The sequence below is a fragment of the Dreissena polymorpha genome, chromosome 11, assembly GCF_020536995.1.
Source record: "Dreissena polymorpha isolate Duluth1 chromosome 11, UMN_Dpol_1.0, whole genome shotgun sequence".
NCBI classification, from domain to species: domain Eukaryota; kingdom Metazoa; phylum Mollusca; class Bivalvia; order Myida; family Dreissenidae; genus Dreissena; species Dreissena polymorpha.
Window position 1 is genome coordinate 86049242 of NC_068365.1, and position 19763 is coordinate 86069004.

General features: G+C 34.4%; 1 protein-coding gene across 1 annotated transcript in view; it reads right to left on the reverse strand.

Annotated features, from left to right (window-relative positions):
• LOC127851928 (discoidin domain-containing receptor 2-like) overlaps positions 1–19763 on the reverse strand; it is a 210409-nt gene that overhangs the window by 184191 nt on the left and 6455 nt on the right. The window lies entirely within an intron of this gene.

Consider the following 19763-nt stretch of genomic DNA (forward strand, 5'->3'; position numbering starts at 1 on the left):
TCCAGCATCTAGAGCATCCAGCTCAATAATTTGAACCTTAAACATAATATTGAAAACACTTTTATATTCTAATTTGAAGCATTTGTTAACAAAACAACAACAATGCCAATTTCCAAATTTTAGTAAAAATGACGCGTTTTTCCTAATCCAAAAGGATCCTGCCACCCAAAATGGTGAAAAAAAAACAATGATAAGCCGGGTCATACGAAAATGGGGAGCCATAGTAAGTGCTGACAGCATGTATGGGACATGTACTTATCACAAGGATTCGTTACACTGGTATAATGGGAGCATTTGGTTATGATTATCTGTAACCACTTCTGACTGTTTTCAATTTGTAACAAGTGTAAAATATAAACAAGGGCTGTTTGTAAAACATGCATGCCCCCCATATGGGCTGTCAGTTGTAGTTGCAGCCATTGTGTGAATACGTTTTTTGGCACTGTGACCTTGACCTTTGACCTAGTGACCTGAAAATCAATAGGGGTCATCTGCGAGTCATGATCAATGTACCTATGAAGTATCATGACCCTAGGCATAAGCTTTCTTGTGTTATCATCCGAAAACCATTTACTGTGTCAAGTCAACGTGACCTTTGCCTTTGACCTAGTGACCTGAAAGTCAATAGGGGTCATCTGTGAGTCATGATCAATGTACCTATGAAGTTTCCTGATCCTAGGCGTAAGCGTTCTTGAGTTATCATCCGGAAACCATTTTTCTAAGTTGAGTTACCGTGACCTTGACCTTTGACCTAGTGACCTGAAAATCATTAGGGGTCATCTGCGAGTCATGATCAATGTACCTATGAAGTTTCATAATCCTAGGCATAAGCGTTCTTGAGTTATCATCCGGAAACCATTCTACTTTTTCGGATCACCGTGACCTTGACCTTTGACCTAGTGACCTGAAAATTAATATGGGTCATCTACGAGTCATGATCAATGTACCTATGAAGTTTAATGGTCCTAGGAATAAGCGTTCTTTAGTTATCATCCGGAAACCATTTTACTATTTCGGGTCACCGTGAACTGGACCTTTGACCTAGTGACCTGAAAATCAATAGGGGTCATCTGCGAGTCATGATCAATGTATCTATGAAGTTTCATGATCTTAGGCATAAGCGTTCTAGAGTTATCATCCGAAAACCATTTTACTATTTCGGGTCACCGTGACCTTTGACCTAGTGACCTGAAAATCAATAGGGGTAATCTGCGAGTCATGATCAATGTACCTATGAAGTTTCATGATCCTAGGCATAAGTGTTCTTGAGTTATCGTCCGGAAACCATTTTACTATTTCAAGTCACCGTGACCTTGACCTTTGACCTAGTGACCTCAAAATCAATAGGGGTCATCTGCGAGTCATGATCAATGTACTTATTAAGTTTCATAATCCTTGGCCTAAGCATTCTTGAGTTATCATCCAGAAACCATCTGGTGGACGGACCGACGGACATACAAGCATATGGGCCGACATGAGCAAAACAATATACCCCCTCTTCTTAGAAGGGGGCATAAAGACTGAAAATGTTTAACCTAAGTTGAATAATGTTATTACTTTATATACCATCTACATGTATAAAACAATATGAATAACTCATGGAATGGATAGTTAATTAATATAATTTTAGTCAGTAAAAGTTATATAACAGCTTACCCAATTCAGTGTTTAAAAGAGGTAAAATACCACTATGAAGCTGATGGTTGCAAAAGAGTGGTGTGTGTCCTATCTCTGTGAAAGGCATGATGTTGAAAATATGAAACCTGCATCAAAAGGTTGTTGAAGTGGCAATGAGATAGTCATACTGATTATGAGATATTCATAGAGATAATGAGTAACACATACAGATAAATGGCAGCTTTACAGGCCTGATAAAATACATTGTGAGAAATCTGGTCTAAGGTCTATCCCATTAAAATAAATATCAAAAATATATCCAATCTAAAAATATATTAAATAATCTCCAAAATTCTTGTTGTGAATTTCCTAGGAAGCATCTTCGGGAATGTTTACAAAAAATAATTTATTTGTCAGATACTTAATCCCATATTATCTTCCGGTTAAGAAGTTGTGCAAACAAAATTTATTTTAACAAATATGTGTTGTTTTTTATTTAAATCGACAACCATGAACAATTTTAATAACAAATGGTGTATTTTTTATTTTGATTTGCAACAGTTTTGTGAACAACAGTGTGACATATTTTTATACATTTTATTGAGCCACCATAATTATTATATTATAGTACAAGGGTGTTCGAATATTGAATTAAGAAATGCAAAATGGCTAAAGTTGTCAACAACGAATCTTTTTAGTTGGCAGCCACCAATTTTAAAGTACGCCCATATTTCCAATACATCAAACTTTCTCACCATAAAATGTATTCAATGTAAAAATTGCAAAATCATTAGTGCAGCTAATTGCCTCCTGTTCAAATGGTGTGACGTTAACAAACACCCTAAAGTAACTAATGTAGCGCAAAGTTTCTGAAGATTCAATTACCACGTAAGGAATGTGTTTAACAACTTGCCCTGCTTTTTAAATATTTGACTAAAAATGAAGCTATCGTGTAAATCTTAAATGCTCGCCATGGCTTGGGTATGGGGTTATTTAAGACCACACATAGGCCCGTACAACGGATTATGATTCAACCGTGATAAATTTGATCACCATCGAATCAAAATGAGGCTTGTAACTTGAAAAACTATTGTGCTGTTAAAATTATATGCGATTTTTATATAGTTTATGTATTAATATATTTATACTTATACACTTGAAAATAGAAAAAAAAAAAATAACTTTAAATTTTAAGTCATAATACAAAAAAGTAATCTTATGGTAAATCAAAACAAAAACTTTGGTAGGACTCTAAGCTGGCCAATTGTACATTTACAAAAAAAAAAATATATATAAATTATTACAGAAACTATAATAGAATTCTCTCCTACTTTTTAAGTGCGTACTAAAAAGATATAAATAATTGTAGACAATTTTAGGAAAATAAATTATAAATATTTAAGAAAATCAGAGCCTTTTCTTGGCCTTTCTTAAAGTGCGTACCAAAAAGATATAAATTATGGTAGACAATTCAGCAGTGTCTTTAAATAATAGACATGTGTCAAACCCAGCTTAAAAACTGTGAAATTTGATCTGACGTTTGTGACATTAGCAGGTAACATTTGACAAGCTTTGAGCAAGGCTTGATTCATTGGATCTCGATATTATGTGAAGTACTGTGGAATGGTTGAAAAATGTAAATAACTCATTAAACACCCACATAAAGAAATAAGATACTGACTGTGTGTAATAATTGTTGTCGTAATCTTTAAATCCCCATTTATGTCCCAAGATTTGATATTAATAAGTTAAATTGCCGTAAAACAAGTTCAATGACATCTACAAATTATCATCCAGTAGCGAAAAAAACACAACCATGCACCATTAATATTTAAGTCATCTGGTTTACAGTTTAAGATAAAATCGGAATGATCCGATTAATACACATATTAACCACATAAGTGATATCTTTATATTTGATCTTACTTTCATACACATTTTAATGCAGTATCAATTAAATTTACATGCTATACTTAAGAGCATTACAGGACATTTTATTTTCTCTTAACCTGAGTGGATTTGACAATATTAAAATATAATGGATTAAGACACATTAAACTGTATATTCCAATACTGATCATATGTTTATTGTTAAATGCCTTTACTATTAAAATACCATAAATATACACAAAGTAACTAAAATTAACAGTTTTTATTTAGCAAACAAGACACTCTTACCCCCCCCCCCCCAAAAAAAAAAACAACAAAAAAACATGCAATTATAATATTTATTATACAATGCCCAGTAACAGTAACCCAAAATTAAAGTTCTCCCAAAAAGTAATGAATCTACAGTACAGCAGTTGAATCACAACCATAAAGACCCTTTGTTTTATTTCTCAATACCTGTGAACCAATTAATCTGCATTAGACAAAGCAATAATTAATTAAGCCTGATTACACCTCCATGAAAACTCATAAATCACCTGAAGGGGGGGGGGGGGGAGTAAAAACAGTCTTAACAACACCTGAAATGGCAGTAATAATAGAGTCGCTTATAATAATGTCCATTTTTTAACCAACCCTGTCAAATGGCAGCCTTTTTTTTCATTTCTGCAGTGAATTATACACATTTTTCTTCAATTTATGTTGTTGTCCATTTCCAAGTGAGGATACGGAATTTTGAGTTACAGAGGGTGGAAATTAAACTTATTTTACAGTACAGCCAAAGCGGCACAAACATAATCCGCGGCTACGCCACGGCCAGATTATTAGTCCGCAGCGGCCGAATCGTGTGTTCACGCGGCGTATCGCCGTGGCACTCGGCATCGATCCGCGCAACGACGCCGAGTCTGTATTAACCTCGCGTACTTTCGCGGAGTAAATCCGCCGCATACGTACGCGGCGGATCGAGTGAAAAGATATCCACCTACATGTACATACATGTATGTGTAGCGTAGAATTAATTACGCGCAACTGTTTATGTTTTGTTCGATTACCATTATTAAATTTGTAATCCGAAACACACTTCCGAATTTTAATGCTAACGCGTCATTTGGCAAATTCTAGCGTCAAATAAACAATGATAAAATATCCTTTGTTTCATAAAAAGCGCGCGAAAATTATGCAGACATGTAGAACGTCGTTTGGAAAGTTTGGGTGTATTTTGTGTTGTATAAATACATGAACATCACGTCAGGCGTAAATCGTGTGTTCAGTGGAGAAAAAAACGCCCCGATTAGACGTTATTTCATCATCTCTATAAATAGTAACAAATGCCAAAATGTATTTGATACTTAAGGAAATATCGAGAATGTTTGTGTATCGTAAATATTTACCAGCATTTGCTTTAACACTGGAATATACGGGATTATCGGGTAATAAGTAGCGATATTAACTGTATAATATGAACAAAATAAAACGTGTTTATATACGCATATTCAAACAATAGTTATAATAAGCTGATAATTAACAAAACTACAAATACGTTGTCACCGTCTTGATTATTGATGTGGCTTCAAACTGCTAATTTTCTCAGCTAAAATATAATAGCGGAATCAACATGCAATTAATTTATAAATCCACCATATGCTGGAGCCTTGACCACTTGTATGTGCGAAAATATAATTACGTGACCTTGTTTATGTGTGAAATACATACGCTACGGGCGGGAAACAAACTTAATAATTGGCCAGACACATTAACTATGCTTACATGTATATGCTAATACAATCCGCGCACAATAAATTTATTATGATTTTAATTATTATTATAATTGTTCTTTCAAAATTTGTTAACTACATGTAACTAATAATTTAAAAAAAAAATATTTCATGATCGCATCGACTCGGCATCATGTCGCGGACCGCGGCATGCCTCGGCGGACAGATGCGAAGTTTCGCGGCGAAATGCGACTTGCCGCCGCATACTGACGCGGCTTCAACGACTGACGAGGCATCGACTCATTTCGCCTTGCCGCCGCGAATCGCGAAATACGTTTGTTCCGCTTTGGCTGTACTGTATGCAACAGAAAACAAAAAGATTTTGTCTTTACGATGTTGCTATACATATATGAGCCTCATTCTGGGAAAACTGGGCTTAATGCATGTGCATAAAGTGTTGTAACAGATAAGGCTGTGAAGTCTGCACGGGCTTATTAGGGAAGACAATTTCAGCTTGTACATAATTTTTCTTTTAAAGGATATTTAGTCTCTTCTTAACAAATATCCAGGCTAGGCAAAAAGTATCGTCCCTAATAAGAATGTGTAGAATGCACAGGCTAATCTGCTACAACATTTTACACACATGCATTAAGCCCATTTATCCCAGAACATGGCTCCATAATGAACCACAGACCAGGCTGTTGCTGTTCCCTGTATAGCATTAAGCCCTTTATCCCAGAACAAGGCTCAATTACACCACAGATCTGCTGCTGTTCCCTGGATAGCATTAAGCCCATTTATCCCAGAACAAGGTTTAATTACACCACAGACCAAGCTGTTGCTGTTCCCTGTATATCATTTAGCTCATTTATCACAGAACAAGGCTCAATTACATCACGCCACCAAGCTGTTGCTGTTCCCTGTATAGCATTATGCCCATTTATCCCAGAACATGGTTCAATTACACCACAGACCAAGCTGTTGCTGTTCCCTGTATAGCATAAAGCCCATTTATCCCAGAACAAGGCTCAATTACATCACAGACCAAGCTGTTGCTGTTCGCTGTATAACATTAAGCCCATTTATCCCAGAACAAGGCTCAATTACAATCACAGACCAAGCTGTTGCTGTTTGCTGTATAGCTTGGAGCTGCAGCTGAGCTATTTATTTTCAACATTATTATACCTACAAGAGGCCCATGAGGGTCTGAATCGCTCTACTGGTATAAACACTGTGCAAGTTTGGAAAGAATAATGGAAACTGTGTACTTAATCGCGCTACTATTTCGAGTCACTGTGACCTTGACCTTTGACCTAGTGACCTGAAATAAGATGGAAACTGTGTTCTTAATCGCGCTACTATTTCGAGTCACTGTGACCTTGACCCAGTGACCTGAAAATCAATAGGGTCATCTGCAAGTCATGATCAATGTACCTATGAAGTTTCATGATCCTAGGCCAATTCTTGAGTTATCATCCGGAAACCATTTTATTATTTCATGTCACTGTGACCTTGACCTTTGACCCACCGACATGAAAATCAATAGGGTTCGAGTCCTCTTTAATATAAAGACACTTAGCAAGTTTGAAAAGAATCAGATGAAAACTGTGGACTTTATCGGATAAACAAGTTTTTACTATTTTGAGTCACTGTGACCTTGACCTTTGACCCAGTGACCTGAAAATCAATAGGGTTTGAGTCCTCATTAATACAAAGACACTGAGCAAGTTTGAAAAGAATGGGATGAAAACTGTGGACTTTATCGGATAAACAAGTTTTTACTATTTCGAGTCACTGTGACCGTGACCTTTGACCCAGTGACCTGAAAATCAATAGGGTTCGAGTCCTCATTAATATAAAGACTCTGAGCAAGTTTGAAAAGAATCAGATGAAAACTGTGGACTTATCGGATAAACAAGTTTTTACTATTTCGAGTCACTGTGACCTTGACCTTTGACCCAGTGACTTGAAAATCAATAGGGTTCGAGTCCTCATTAATACAAAGACACTGAGCAAGTTTGAAAAGAATGGGATGAAAACTGTGGACTTTATCGGATAAACAAGTTTTTACTATTTCGAGTCACTGTGACCGTGACCTTTGACCCAGTGACCTGAAAATCAATAGGGTTCGAGTCCTCATTAATATAAAGACTCTGAGCAAGTTTGAAAAGAATCAGATGAAAACTGTGGACTTATCGGATAAACAAGTTTTTACTATTTCGAGTCACTGTGACCTTGACCTTTGACCCAGTGACTTGAAAATCAATAGGGTTCGAGTCCTCATTAATATAAAGACACTGAGCAAGTTTGAAAAGAATCGGATGAAAACTGTGGACTTTATTGGATAAACAAGTTTTTACTATTTCGAGTCACTGTGACCTTGACCTTTGACCCAGTGACCTGAAAATCAATAGGGTTTGAGTCCTCATTAATATAAAGACACTGAGCAAGTTTGAAAAGAATCGGATGAAAACTGTGGACTTTATCGGATAAACAAGAGAAAGTCTAACGCACACACACTCACACAGACACCATGTCATCCCATAAGCTCTTCTGGCCTATGGCCAGTAGAGCTAAAAACTATAAAAGCCTGATATCATTTTTCATTGAACACAAATTTTGTTTCAATGAATATCAAACTCTACATACTTTGAGAAAACTTAATTCTTTCATTCTTTTCATTTGAATCACTTACAACAATTTGCTCTGTTGTCCCTTTTAACTAAATCCATATAAATATTTGAACATCTTTTACCCAAAAGCTAAATATGTACAGAGAAAACAAAGTGAAATGACCTAATGTACTCAAAGGCTTTTCATCATTGATCTTCTGTATAGACCAATTAAAAACAGGCTCTTTGACAAAATAATGCAAACAAAACTGGCGTAGACTGAATATTGTAAACAATTTATAAAGAAATGGCACAGCTAAACAAATTCAAAATTGCATAATTTTGCTTTACAATGAATTGAGTATTAACAGTGACATTTTTAACAGATAAAACTATAATTGCAAATGAAATAATGATGTCAAAGTGACTGTGGTAGGCATGTATTCACATTTATATAACAAATCACCTCTACTCCTATATTTAGGCAATTATACCACTCTTTTAACATTTTTTATACTTATTTGGTTTATTTATTATTACAACCACTTTGTAACCTCAACAAATTTTTATCCTGAGATTTTATTACATAATTGTTTATACAAAGCTGCTGGGACCTAAGCAAATGTTATTTAATAAGATTTGAACTATAAATTACTGCATCTCTTGAATATCTGTACATAAGATACACCAGTTTGCTGTTAAACACTAGTTTAGGAGTTCATCAATTCATCAACAGAGACCTTGTCCCAGGGTTTTACTAATTATCAAACTATAACTGATACTACCATCATACTTTATCAGTATGTGTTATGTAATAGGAATCATTCAACAACTATGTTTACTCTGCACTGAACTTCATTTTATAAGTTGCTACCAATTTCATTAATTATATGCATAAATTATTTAATAAATTGAAAGTTTTAGAATGGAAATACAAAATAAGCATTTTATATAATGTTTATTTTAGTACAGGGATAAAATAGTCAAAGAAATGAAGTTTTGCTGTGCTAAATCAAAATATATGGAGCTGGTCTCTGGGAAAATGGAGCTTAACCCTTTCCCCGTAAGAAGCAAAGTGAAAATGGCTATGTGCAAAAAGCATAAATACAGAACAGCCTGCGAGTAACTCACAGTCTGTTAAGGTTTTATGCTGTTTGCTGCTCATCAGTAACTAAGGGTTGGAAATGAAGCCTTTAAAACTTGAATCTAGTAAGAAAGGTCTTTAATTAAATTTAACTTTCTAAGAGATTACAAATGCGTAACAATTCGTATCAGAGGGGGAAAGGTTAATTCAAGTGCGAAAAGTGTTGTCCCAAACAGGATGACACCAATTGTTTTTATGGAATTTTTCATTTAAAGGAAGTCACCTCAAAATAACAATCCAGTCTAGGTGGAACATAATGTCCCAGTGCGGACTGCACAGGCTATTCTGTGGCAATATACTTTACGCACATACATTAAACCTATTTGTGCCAAAGCATTGCTAAATTGTATTGTCTTTCAGCAAACATTGCACAGTAAATAAAATATTCATGCCAAATGGAATCTCCATGTATACCAAAAAAATATATTAAGGAGTTAAAATATTTCATAAAATTTATTTAATTTACTGGAATTCAACAAATAATGTACAAAAGGCAATGTTGAAAAGGTGTATAACAAACAATATTAGTAAGTAACATAATTGAACCTTGAAATTCGCCATGTTTGCCAACATTAAACAAAACTTAGGAGGAATGTTTGAATATCATTAAGGTTAGAATATTTTCAATAAGACCAAATTCTCCATAAGACCACGTTCTTCACACACAATCTGTGGTCCATATGTCAGTAGAATGGTTGGGTCACTGTCACCTAATACTCTTATGACATTTCTTTATAAAAGGATTAAATGTTGGTGGTCTTAAAGGTGAAGTAACCATCAGACATCTTAACTGGAGTTTGGGTACATTCTGATGATTTATACCATTCAATGTCAGACCTTTACAGATTTAGGGAAAGTCAAAGTTTACAGGACGTCTCTTATTAGTTAAAGTCATGTATAAAAAACAGTGCTGTCCCCGATAGGCTTATGTGCGAACTGCAAATGCTAATCTGGGACAACACTTTATGAGCATGCATGAAGCCCTTTTTCCTCAGAACGCGGTTCATATGTAAATTAAATTTACAGATTAATCTACCCAAGCGCCATCAAAAGTTCTATATTAACCTGTGCAGTTTGCAGCTGTGCAGTCAGGGACGACACTAAATCCCTCAATGGAATTTTTCATTTACGGGAAGTCTCTTTTTTGGTTAAAATCCAGTTAAAGAGGAATGTTATACTGGAATAATGACTTCTCGTCTAATTGCTTATAAGCTTGTTTGTACCACATCATAAGTGTATTCATTTCACCATTGTTGAACTAAGAAACACATGGTGGTGGGGTCTTCCCTTGGCGAAATGTTGTTCATGATTTCATGAACACTTCAAGCCAATCAGGAATTGTTCATGAACCGTTCTCAAAAAGTTCCTGATCTTGGTTCATGAACTTTTGGACATGAACTGTTCTTAAGACACGCTCAGTTTATGAATTTTTGTTGAACACTTCAAAGTTCATGAACAGTTCTTCATCTAACCATAAATACTTAGTAATGAACATAAATATTTTTAAAAGTAATATTGAAATGTCTAGCATACAAATTTTGTAGATTTGTGAAACCTGTGAAGTTAGTATGAATATGCATAGTATTTTCACCACTGTTAGTAAGAGTTCTTAACCTATTCTAGAGAATTTTAAGAAAATTTGTACAAGAACTGTTCAAGAACTGCCTTCAGTAACATTTCAATAACTTTTTAAGGACTTTTCCTGTTCTTGAATTATTCTTAAACTATTCTTGAACACTTAAAGAACTTTTTTGAACAACATGTTTCCTTCTGATGTTCTTAAACAGGTCTACACAATGTTTTTGAACATATGATGGACTTTTTAAGAATCCAATATGTTCTTAAAAGGATCTGTCATTGTTCTTGGAAGACTTAAAAGACAAGTTTAAGAACGTTTTAAGGACATCTTATTTCAAGAATAGTTTAAGATGATATCAAGAACTCAAACATGTACATGGCATTGCTGTTTTTACAAAGGAAGAATATTGTGTGCACAGGAAGTTGAAACGGAAGGCACATGGTTTATGTTATATTTGAAAATGTAAGTCTTTAATAAATTACCGGCTGAACTGATCAGCCTTTGGTTCCATTTCAAGTTCTTTGGCACTGTAAGTGTAACCATTTCAGGGAAACCATTGATTAGTAAATGATTCTTGAACTGAAAATGAGACTATTCATAATCTTTTCAATACATGAATTATTCATGAACATATAGTGCAAAGTTGTATTATGAAATTTAAAGAGTATTATCAAACCACTTGTATCTCAGTTATTAGTGTTATATTTAAATTATTGTTATATGTTGCTATCAATATGTTAAGTGCTAATACAAGACTTGTTTCTTCTTACCCTGACCTGTTTGTTGAGCTTTGGTAACACTTACGATAACCTTTGCATAAATTGACAAATTCTTGGTCATGAATAGTTCATGAACACTTCATGCCATCTCAGTTCATGAACTCTTGAAGAACTATGGTTCATGAACTATTCACTGACAGTCCGTGAACAGAAAATGAGCCATTGAAAAATAGAAGAAAATTGTTCATGAACTGTTCATGAACAGCAAAACCCTGAATAATTATTCAAGAATTGTGTTGTTCATGAACTGTTGAAGAACACTTCATGTCATTGGTGTTCATGAATAGTTCATGAACATTTCATGCCATAATGGTTGAAGAATAGTTCATGAACACTTTATGCCATAAGGGTTCAAGAATAGTTCATGAACACTTCATGCCATTAGGTTTCAAGAATATTTCATGAACACTTCATGCCATTAATGTTCATGAACAGTTCATGAACTAAAATTTCAAGAACATTTCACAGATGTGGCTCATTTTCTGTTCACTGACTATTCGTGAACAATTCATGAACTCAGTTCACGAACAGTTCATGAACAGTTCACGAATTATTCATGAACTGCAGAACAACATTTCGCAGGGGCTGCTCCATTTTCCGGAATTTCAAAATATTAATGTGTTTGTTAAAGCTCTTACATACGTTATTAACTAACTGTCAGATGAGTTTAAATATATACAGTCCATTTTTTGAAATTCCGGCAATAGATGTGAAGTCATTATTCACACTTCTCATCTTATGAAGTTTTAAACATTTTGGAGTGTCTGCTTTCTACTGTTCTGTAATTTGTATTTTTCAATAATCTTTTCTTGTCCATCTTGTACACACCCTGAAAAGAAATCATGTTGTAGAAGCAGCAAATAAGTTAATGTAGATACAGCTAGTGCTTGCCCCTGAATAATGACATTTACACATTTTCTGCATCTCCCCAGTTACATGAATCTATTTATCCATCTTAAGCACTAGTGGCATGCATGGTATCTTTACAAATATCACTGATCATTTTCCACAACCCAACTGTATCTGATAATAACACTACTGTAGGGTATAGGTTTTTAATGAGACTGGATCACCAATTAAGTGACCAAAACAAACAGCATGATATCTACTTAACAGTTTAAACCAGACTCACTTCTTTATTACAGGAATGCTTTGCAGTTTAACTAGTCCCTGGGGATTTTGTTAATATTGTGTCTAATTCTGGTACATTCACATAGTAAGTAAGTACAAACAGAGCACCACGGCAGAAAGAAAAAGGAATGTAAAAGAAGCAAGATGAAAGTCTTGTTTGATATTAATGATTTTATTAACACAGAATTAAGGACACTGAACACAATTTTAATATAGCAAATACTTAATACCAATTGAGGGAATACCATATCTTTATATAAACATGTTCAAAATCAATTGACCAATTCCTCATTCCCATATGAGAACAAGGGTTCAATGTTCAGTAACAAATGTTCTGTGTAACAGATAGGTGTAGGAAATCACACTTCCTATGGGGAGAAATGTAGCAACATGAACCAATTAGTTCTGAAATGGAGCACTTGGCCCATAGCGCATTGTGGCACAAATACATGTACCTGTCTGTGATACACACCAGAACATGAGGCATCCTATCATCTAGCAGTGCACTGGTTAGTGTGGTCAGCAGCTTATAAATGAATGACCACTCCATATTGTAAACAAACTTTCTTCCTGTAACTCTAATACCAGGCTTAATGAATGCGTAGTCTGCACAGGCTTATCAGGGACATCATTTTCTGCTTTAATGTCTTATTTTTTAAGGAAGTATAAAGAAAGTTCCAATTTAGATGGAAAATATTGTCCATGACTAGCCTGTATAGAGCCTGTATAGAATCAGAGGCCACTCGACTGGGACGCACTTTACGCACATGAATTAAGCCCCTTTTTCCTAGAGCGCGACTCAATGATAGTACGTAGGTATTTATTTATAGATACTAGCAATTTAAGCTGAAATTTTAATCAATTCTGGTAAGCTCTATAGAGAAACTAGCCAATAAAGCCGAAACATTAATTAATTCTGTTCCATTATATAAACAACACTTTTAAGTTAAAGCTTGATGTGCTCAAATTGTGTTGCATATTTTGCAAGATGCGGAAAAAAAGACGAAGCATAGTCATAATCTATATCAATGCTTTGCTGGAATCATTTGAAGCAAATTATATCAGGAAAGAGAGCGTGATTATTCTATGATTACATAAATGCATATTGGTTTGCTTAGCCTAATAACTGATGACAATCAACAGTGTTTAATATGTTGATAATTTTTATAATTATACACCAGTCTAGTCAGTTGGTTACAGACTGCCCTAATAGGTCAGAACACCTTACTGAAGTTGGGGGGGCCATACACATTTTGCAGACAGACTGGTTCCATTCTCTTACATAACATGGCTCCAGGAAATCTGTGTTTACCAGTCCACTATCTACTGATTAAATTGGTCAATTTTCTGCTGATACTTTCTGTGGAAGAAGTTAAACCAGGCATGGAGATTGAGAGAAACAACCAGCGTCTGCCGAAATCAATATATATTTTTAACTGCTTTTCAGGAAATTAGATAACATTTCTAACCACTTTTCACCTTTTTAAATGCCTCGCAGAAAATTATTTCTTTAAAATGTTGAAGTACTCATAAGCATGCGTTTGACTCAAGTTGGAAATTGGACTGTGATTAGTTGGAAAAATAAGAATTTTGGCTGTGTCATGCATGTTACAAACATGTTATTCCCCAGAGCTTGTTTCACAAATATTTTTATTTCAATAATAAAATAAAAGGTAGATGTTTCCAAATCTTCAGAGTATCATTGTGACCTCTCCAATTTCAATTAATGAATTAATTAGATCTGTAACATCTTCCTCAGATAATCTGAGAGGAATTAATCATATCAGAATAAGCAAGGTATTTGTCTGTGATTTACAGTCTCAATGATCTCTATGGATTTATGAATCAAGTGGCTAATACAAATTGAGCTAATTGGCAGTGGATTACTTCCAAATATCAGCCAGTGAACCCGGTTCAACCAACTGAACATTGTTCCAGGCAATCAAGTACACTGGCAACCTACCAAGCTTGATTTTTCTTCATAATGGAATTTATGTAACCAAATACATGTGATTTCCTTTCAGGAGTAATGAAGCCAGTCAAAATTAATTGATTTATAGTGACAAATATGGGTCAGAGGTTTACATAACAGTCTGGTAACCATCCTCAGACAGTTATTGCCCTTGTTTATGAGGCTGTCATTTCTAGGTAAAAATTAAGATGACAAAATTCATACTGAAGGCTGTAGAAAGATGTCTTACACTGTTTATGTAATGTAATGTGAGTAAGTCATAGCCGTAATTACTCTAAGCCTTTGGCACTTAAAAATAATTGAAATCCTTCATGTCTGAAAAAATAAGCTACACAAAACAATCAATAAATACGGACGTCCCAAAATTTAGAGACACAATCAAACATGCAAAGACGTGATACATTGTTTAAAATGTTGCATATTAAAAAAACTATTTAATTATACATATTATAATATTATATTTTAGCAATGTTTGCTATGAATTTTAACTCCTTTCATTCATATCAATTTGTTTTTCATAAAATAAAGCCAAGACTGCACTTTGTTCACCAAGTTTCAAGATTAACATCTCATATAATATGAATTTATTAATAATAAAAAATGCTATGATTTTGTTATTTGTTCTTGAGTTGTTATCTGTACTAACGCTTAATAATGAAATGGTCCAGTGGTTTTATGCTCATTATCTTATTTTAAAAACATTTTTTTCTGTGTGCAAAGCATGAACCCAAATAGGTTGAAAATATGATAAAATGCAAAATTTATATAAAATGACAGAAAATTAAGTGTCATTAAATATGGGTGAAAATCTGTATGTTGAAAAAAGTAGTCACTGAAATTTTAGATTTTTGTTTAAAATGTGGTTGTCTGTAAATTAAGAGTGTCCAAAAAAGAGTAATTACCATACATCAAATGCATTTTGCTATAGTTTTGACTCATAACCTTTTCCTAACAAGCAAGACAGATGCACCCAAAAAGATATTAAATAATGTGAAATAAAATCTAATTACCTTCTGATCAATTCACCATAACGAAGGATCTGATTATTTTCAAAACATGGGAAAATGCCACAAAATTGCCAGTAAATGACACAAAAGACCCATAAAATTGGTGCATAATTGACACATTGCAGCACACTATCTGCAGAATCTTTGTTGGAATACCATAATTAAGGCAGCTCTATTCTGCAATCTATTTCCTGACAAGAATATAAACAATTCCTTATCGAAACAGTAAAATAGGGCTTACTGCATGTGCATTAAATGTCGTCCCAGTTCAGCCTGTGCAGTCTGCACAGGCTAATCAGGGAAGACACTTTCCGCTATTATGGAAGTTTTCATTTAAAGGAAGTTTCTTGTAAATGAAAATCAAGTCTAGGCGCGAAGTGTCATCCCTCAGATTAGCCTGTGCAGACTGCACAAACTAATCTAGTGTAACACTTTATGCTATGCATTGAGCCTTTAGCCTGTTTTCCCAGGGCCCGGCTCATAATTATGTATTAGTTAAGGCCCATTTAGATGCTGGTTTAAACTCCTATCTCTACACCACTAATCAGTTGACCAATATAACAATAAGTTAAATTGTCAGTCATTTATTGAATATTTTTTCTTCATTTAATGTTTTATATTTCAGTGATAAAAATTAGCACATGGTTGCAGAATCCAATCAGACAGGACTGGACCAAACTTTTTATGGCGCATAGTCAATTATGAATGCAAGCATAAATCTTGTGTCACTATTTCATGCACTTCTTTCTGCAGTAATAATTGATTTTCTGTCAAATTCATTTTTAAAACAAAACCATATTTACAACATGAATATCTGGCTAAATCTGTGCATTGCATGTGCAAAGATACAGAAGAAAAAGAATATTAAAAGTTGCCAAAAAATATTCCGACTTAAAGGTGGGCTTCATACATTGAAACTATGCAACATAAAAAAACACAATCTGATAATAGATAGATGTATTTGATCCAATAAAAACAAAATGCTGTGAACAAAAACTGTGACCTCTTTTATTATGAAACACATTACTTTTATCAGAGAAAAAGCAGGGAATTACTCAGAAACAAGCACTCCCTGCAAAGAAATGATTGCAGTGTTTGAAAAACTTGTCATAGAGGAAGAATCAAGCACAGCCATTCTGTGGAGCTGGTTTTATGAACCTTAGATAAATGCAGATACCAGTTTAACTGAATGTTCCATGCTCAAATTGAAACAGAATTGGTGGAGGGCATTATGGAACCAGAAACATGCAAAAACCATCAAACTTTTCAACATGTCTGGGTTACAGCAAAGTGGCAGGATTCATACAAAACCCATTCATAGGAGTCCGACCGAGTGAAAATAACTGGAAAATTGGCCTGTGTGAATTTGGGTCATTTAGGCCACTGTGTAGCTGAATGGATAAGGCGCTTGCGTCGAAATCCAGAGGTCCCGGGTTCGATCCCGGGTCGGGGCACATACATGCCAGTCATGTTTCAGCAGAATGCTGACTGACAAATAAAGGCTTAGCCCGGCATACCGCAATAGCGGTTGTTTAACTACATTAACTACATTAACTGCCACTTTGTATGGATTTCATTTGAATGATTATCAGATTTTACAGAGAACATCTGATTTAATAGTCACTAGAAGAAACCATTTGAAACAATTTTTTGCCATTATAAAAGGGTATTTATTTACCTGTAATTTAGAATCAAATATCATTACCAGTTATTATATGGGACTTTCACGTAATAAATTTCCATTTATCAATGCCTGCATATTTTTTATATACCATGGCATAATGTTGGAACTTTACATATTCTTATCGGACTTTAAATGATAAATAATTTAACAATAATACTTTTTCCTTGCATGCTGGCCTAAAAAAAGTACAACAGGTCTTCCAAAAATACTGTTTACGCTAATAATCGGTGAGCTACTATTTAAATGCACATGAAACTTAACGAGTATTTGATTTTCATATAAAATCTGCATGTCTGATCAGTTCTTGCTATTCTACATACAGCATGTTTGTTTGGTATAATAGAATAAATATCTGCAGTAAAAATACAAATTGAGAGGTTAAGCTTCCCTTTGCACTGGTATCTGCCAGTTTAAATAAATAAATAAAGTTTTGATATTATAAGTGATGCAGGCTTCTGTAGTCAATGAATACTGACAAGCGTGGAAATGCCACCAACATACAGAGGGATGCTTTATGACTCAGCTGATTATTTTTGACAAAATATGCATAAATCTTCTCAGATTTCTCTATGAAACAGCTATCTTGCATAAAGTGTTAAAAATGCAAGATAAACGTATTCTCTGACATCAATCTTAATCAAAGTTTTTGCAAATTTTAACCATTAGAGATATTTCTTGCTTTTTTTCATCTTAAGTAACCTAAGAGCTGGTGAAGTTAGGTGCATTCAATTGATGGCAAGTTAATCAAATTGAAATAATATTTTGGCCCTGTAAGATATTCATAAATTCATTATGACAAGGAAACAATATATAATTAAACCCTTTCCCGCTGACAGAAGCAAAGTGAAAATGTCTATGTGCAAACAGCATAAAACCAGAACAGCCTGCTAGTAACAGGTGTTATGCTGTTTGCTGCTCATCAGTATCTTAAAGGGTTGAAAATGAAACTCTTACAACTTGAATCCAGTTAGAAAGGTCTTAAAATAAATGAAAACTTCTAAGGAACTACAAATGCGTCAAAATAAGTGGGAAAGGGTTAAAACAGAAAATACCATTAAAGCAAAAAGTGTCGTCCCTGTCATAAGCCTTTGCAGACTATAGTACTCGCCAGCTTATGTGGGAAGACACTTTACGCACATGCATTTAACCCTTTGCATGCTGGGAAATTTGTCGTCTGCTAAAATGTCGTCTGCTGAATTTCTAAAATTAGCATTTTCTTCGATTTTTTTCAAAGAATACTATCAGAATAGCAAACAGTTTGGATCCTGATGAGACGCCATGTTCTGTGGCGTCTCATCTGGATCCAAACTGTTTGCAAAGGCCTTTAAAATCCGGTTCCAGCGCTAAAAGGGTTAACCTGGTTTGTGTAGAGTGAGGCTCCATGTGATTCTCAATAGCAAAGGGTGTCATAAAGTTTTCCAAGACCTGATGCAGGAGCCAAGGTTAATTTAACTTGAGCAAATCCATCAAGCCAATTTAAGCCCCTTGCCATGCGCCAGCCAGAATTCATTTATTTGATAAGACAGATATTTGCTCAGATATCACCCTCGTCCAAATGATTAATCTACGAATATAACAAAGGTGTCAAAATCCTTCTGCTTGTTGTGACAAATCTAGGCAATGGACAGTAGCCTGTGAGCAGATATACATAAATAATGAAAATACTTAATTAATATAGTTTTAATTATTTATGTATTACATAAATTATAATGTATTGCCTTAGTTTCAACATTTTTTCCCAAACAACAATACCAAGTCAAATGAGAATTTTTTAAATTTACACCATGGCAACAATAAATACAATTTTGTGTTTGACCTTGAAACAATTTTATTTCTACGAGGCATAAATTGATTTTCAAACGTGATCATAACATGCAACATGTTAACCTTCGTTACAGGTTTATGTAACTTCTCTAATCAACATAAGTATATCCACTATTTTGAAAAACTCAGATTAATTCAATACTTCCTTTAACTTAGGCTGGGTGAATTTATAACATCATATTAACATGCAGTAAAACTTTTATGAGTCGTAATAAAACGGCAATGAAAAACCAACTATCTTGGACAGAGAGATTATCCTTCTATTAAACATGTTTTCTATTAAAAATGTCTTTACATGTCAAATCCCTGGTTAACTGTTATGATGAATTGTAAATACAAAATTAATGATATGAACTTATTTAATCATAATAAAGTCATAACAAATATGGGATCAATTAGTTTTATTCCTGTATAATTTAGAGCATTTAGCTCTTCAAAGAGGATATTTAAAATAATAACAAAATGCGTAAACACCTAAACAGGTAAACCTGTGGGACATTAGTATTAGGGGTATTCCACTACGACCCGAATGCCCACGATTTGTCCTGATTTCCAATATTTTTAGGTCAGTGACATTCGTAGCTCAATAGGCGAAGGTCCTAACTCATTTGTTGCTTAAGTCATGGGCCGGTCCCAAGTGATTCCTGCTCCTGAAAAATCGTGTCAGATTTTAAACATGTTTAAAATTTTGCCAGGACCTCATAGACTGAATTTAATCGCAGTTGACTCGTAACAGCGTCCTAGTGCGTTCTTGGGCGTCGTAATTGAATCTTAGGTAATTCGTGACTGAATCAGGAAATCGTTGATCACTT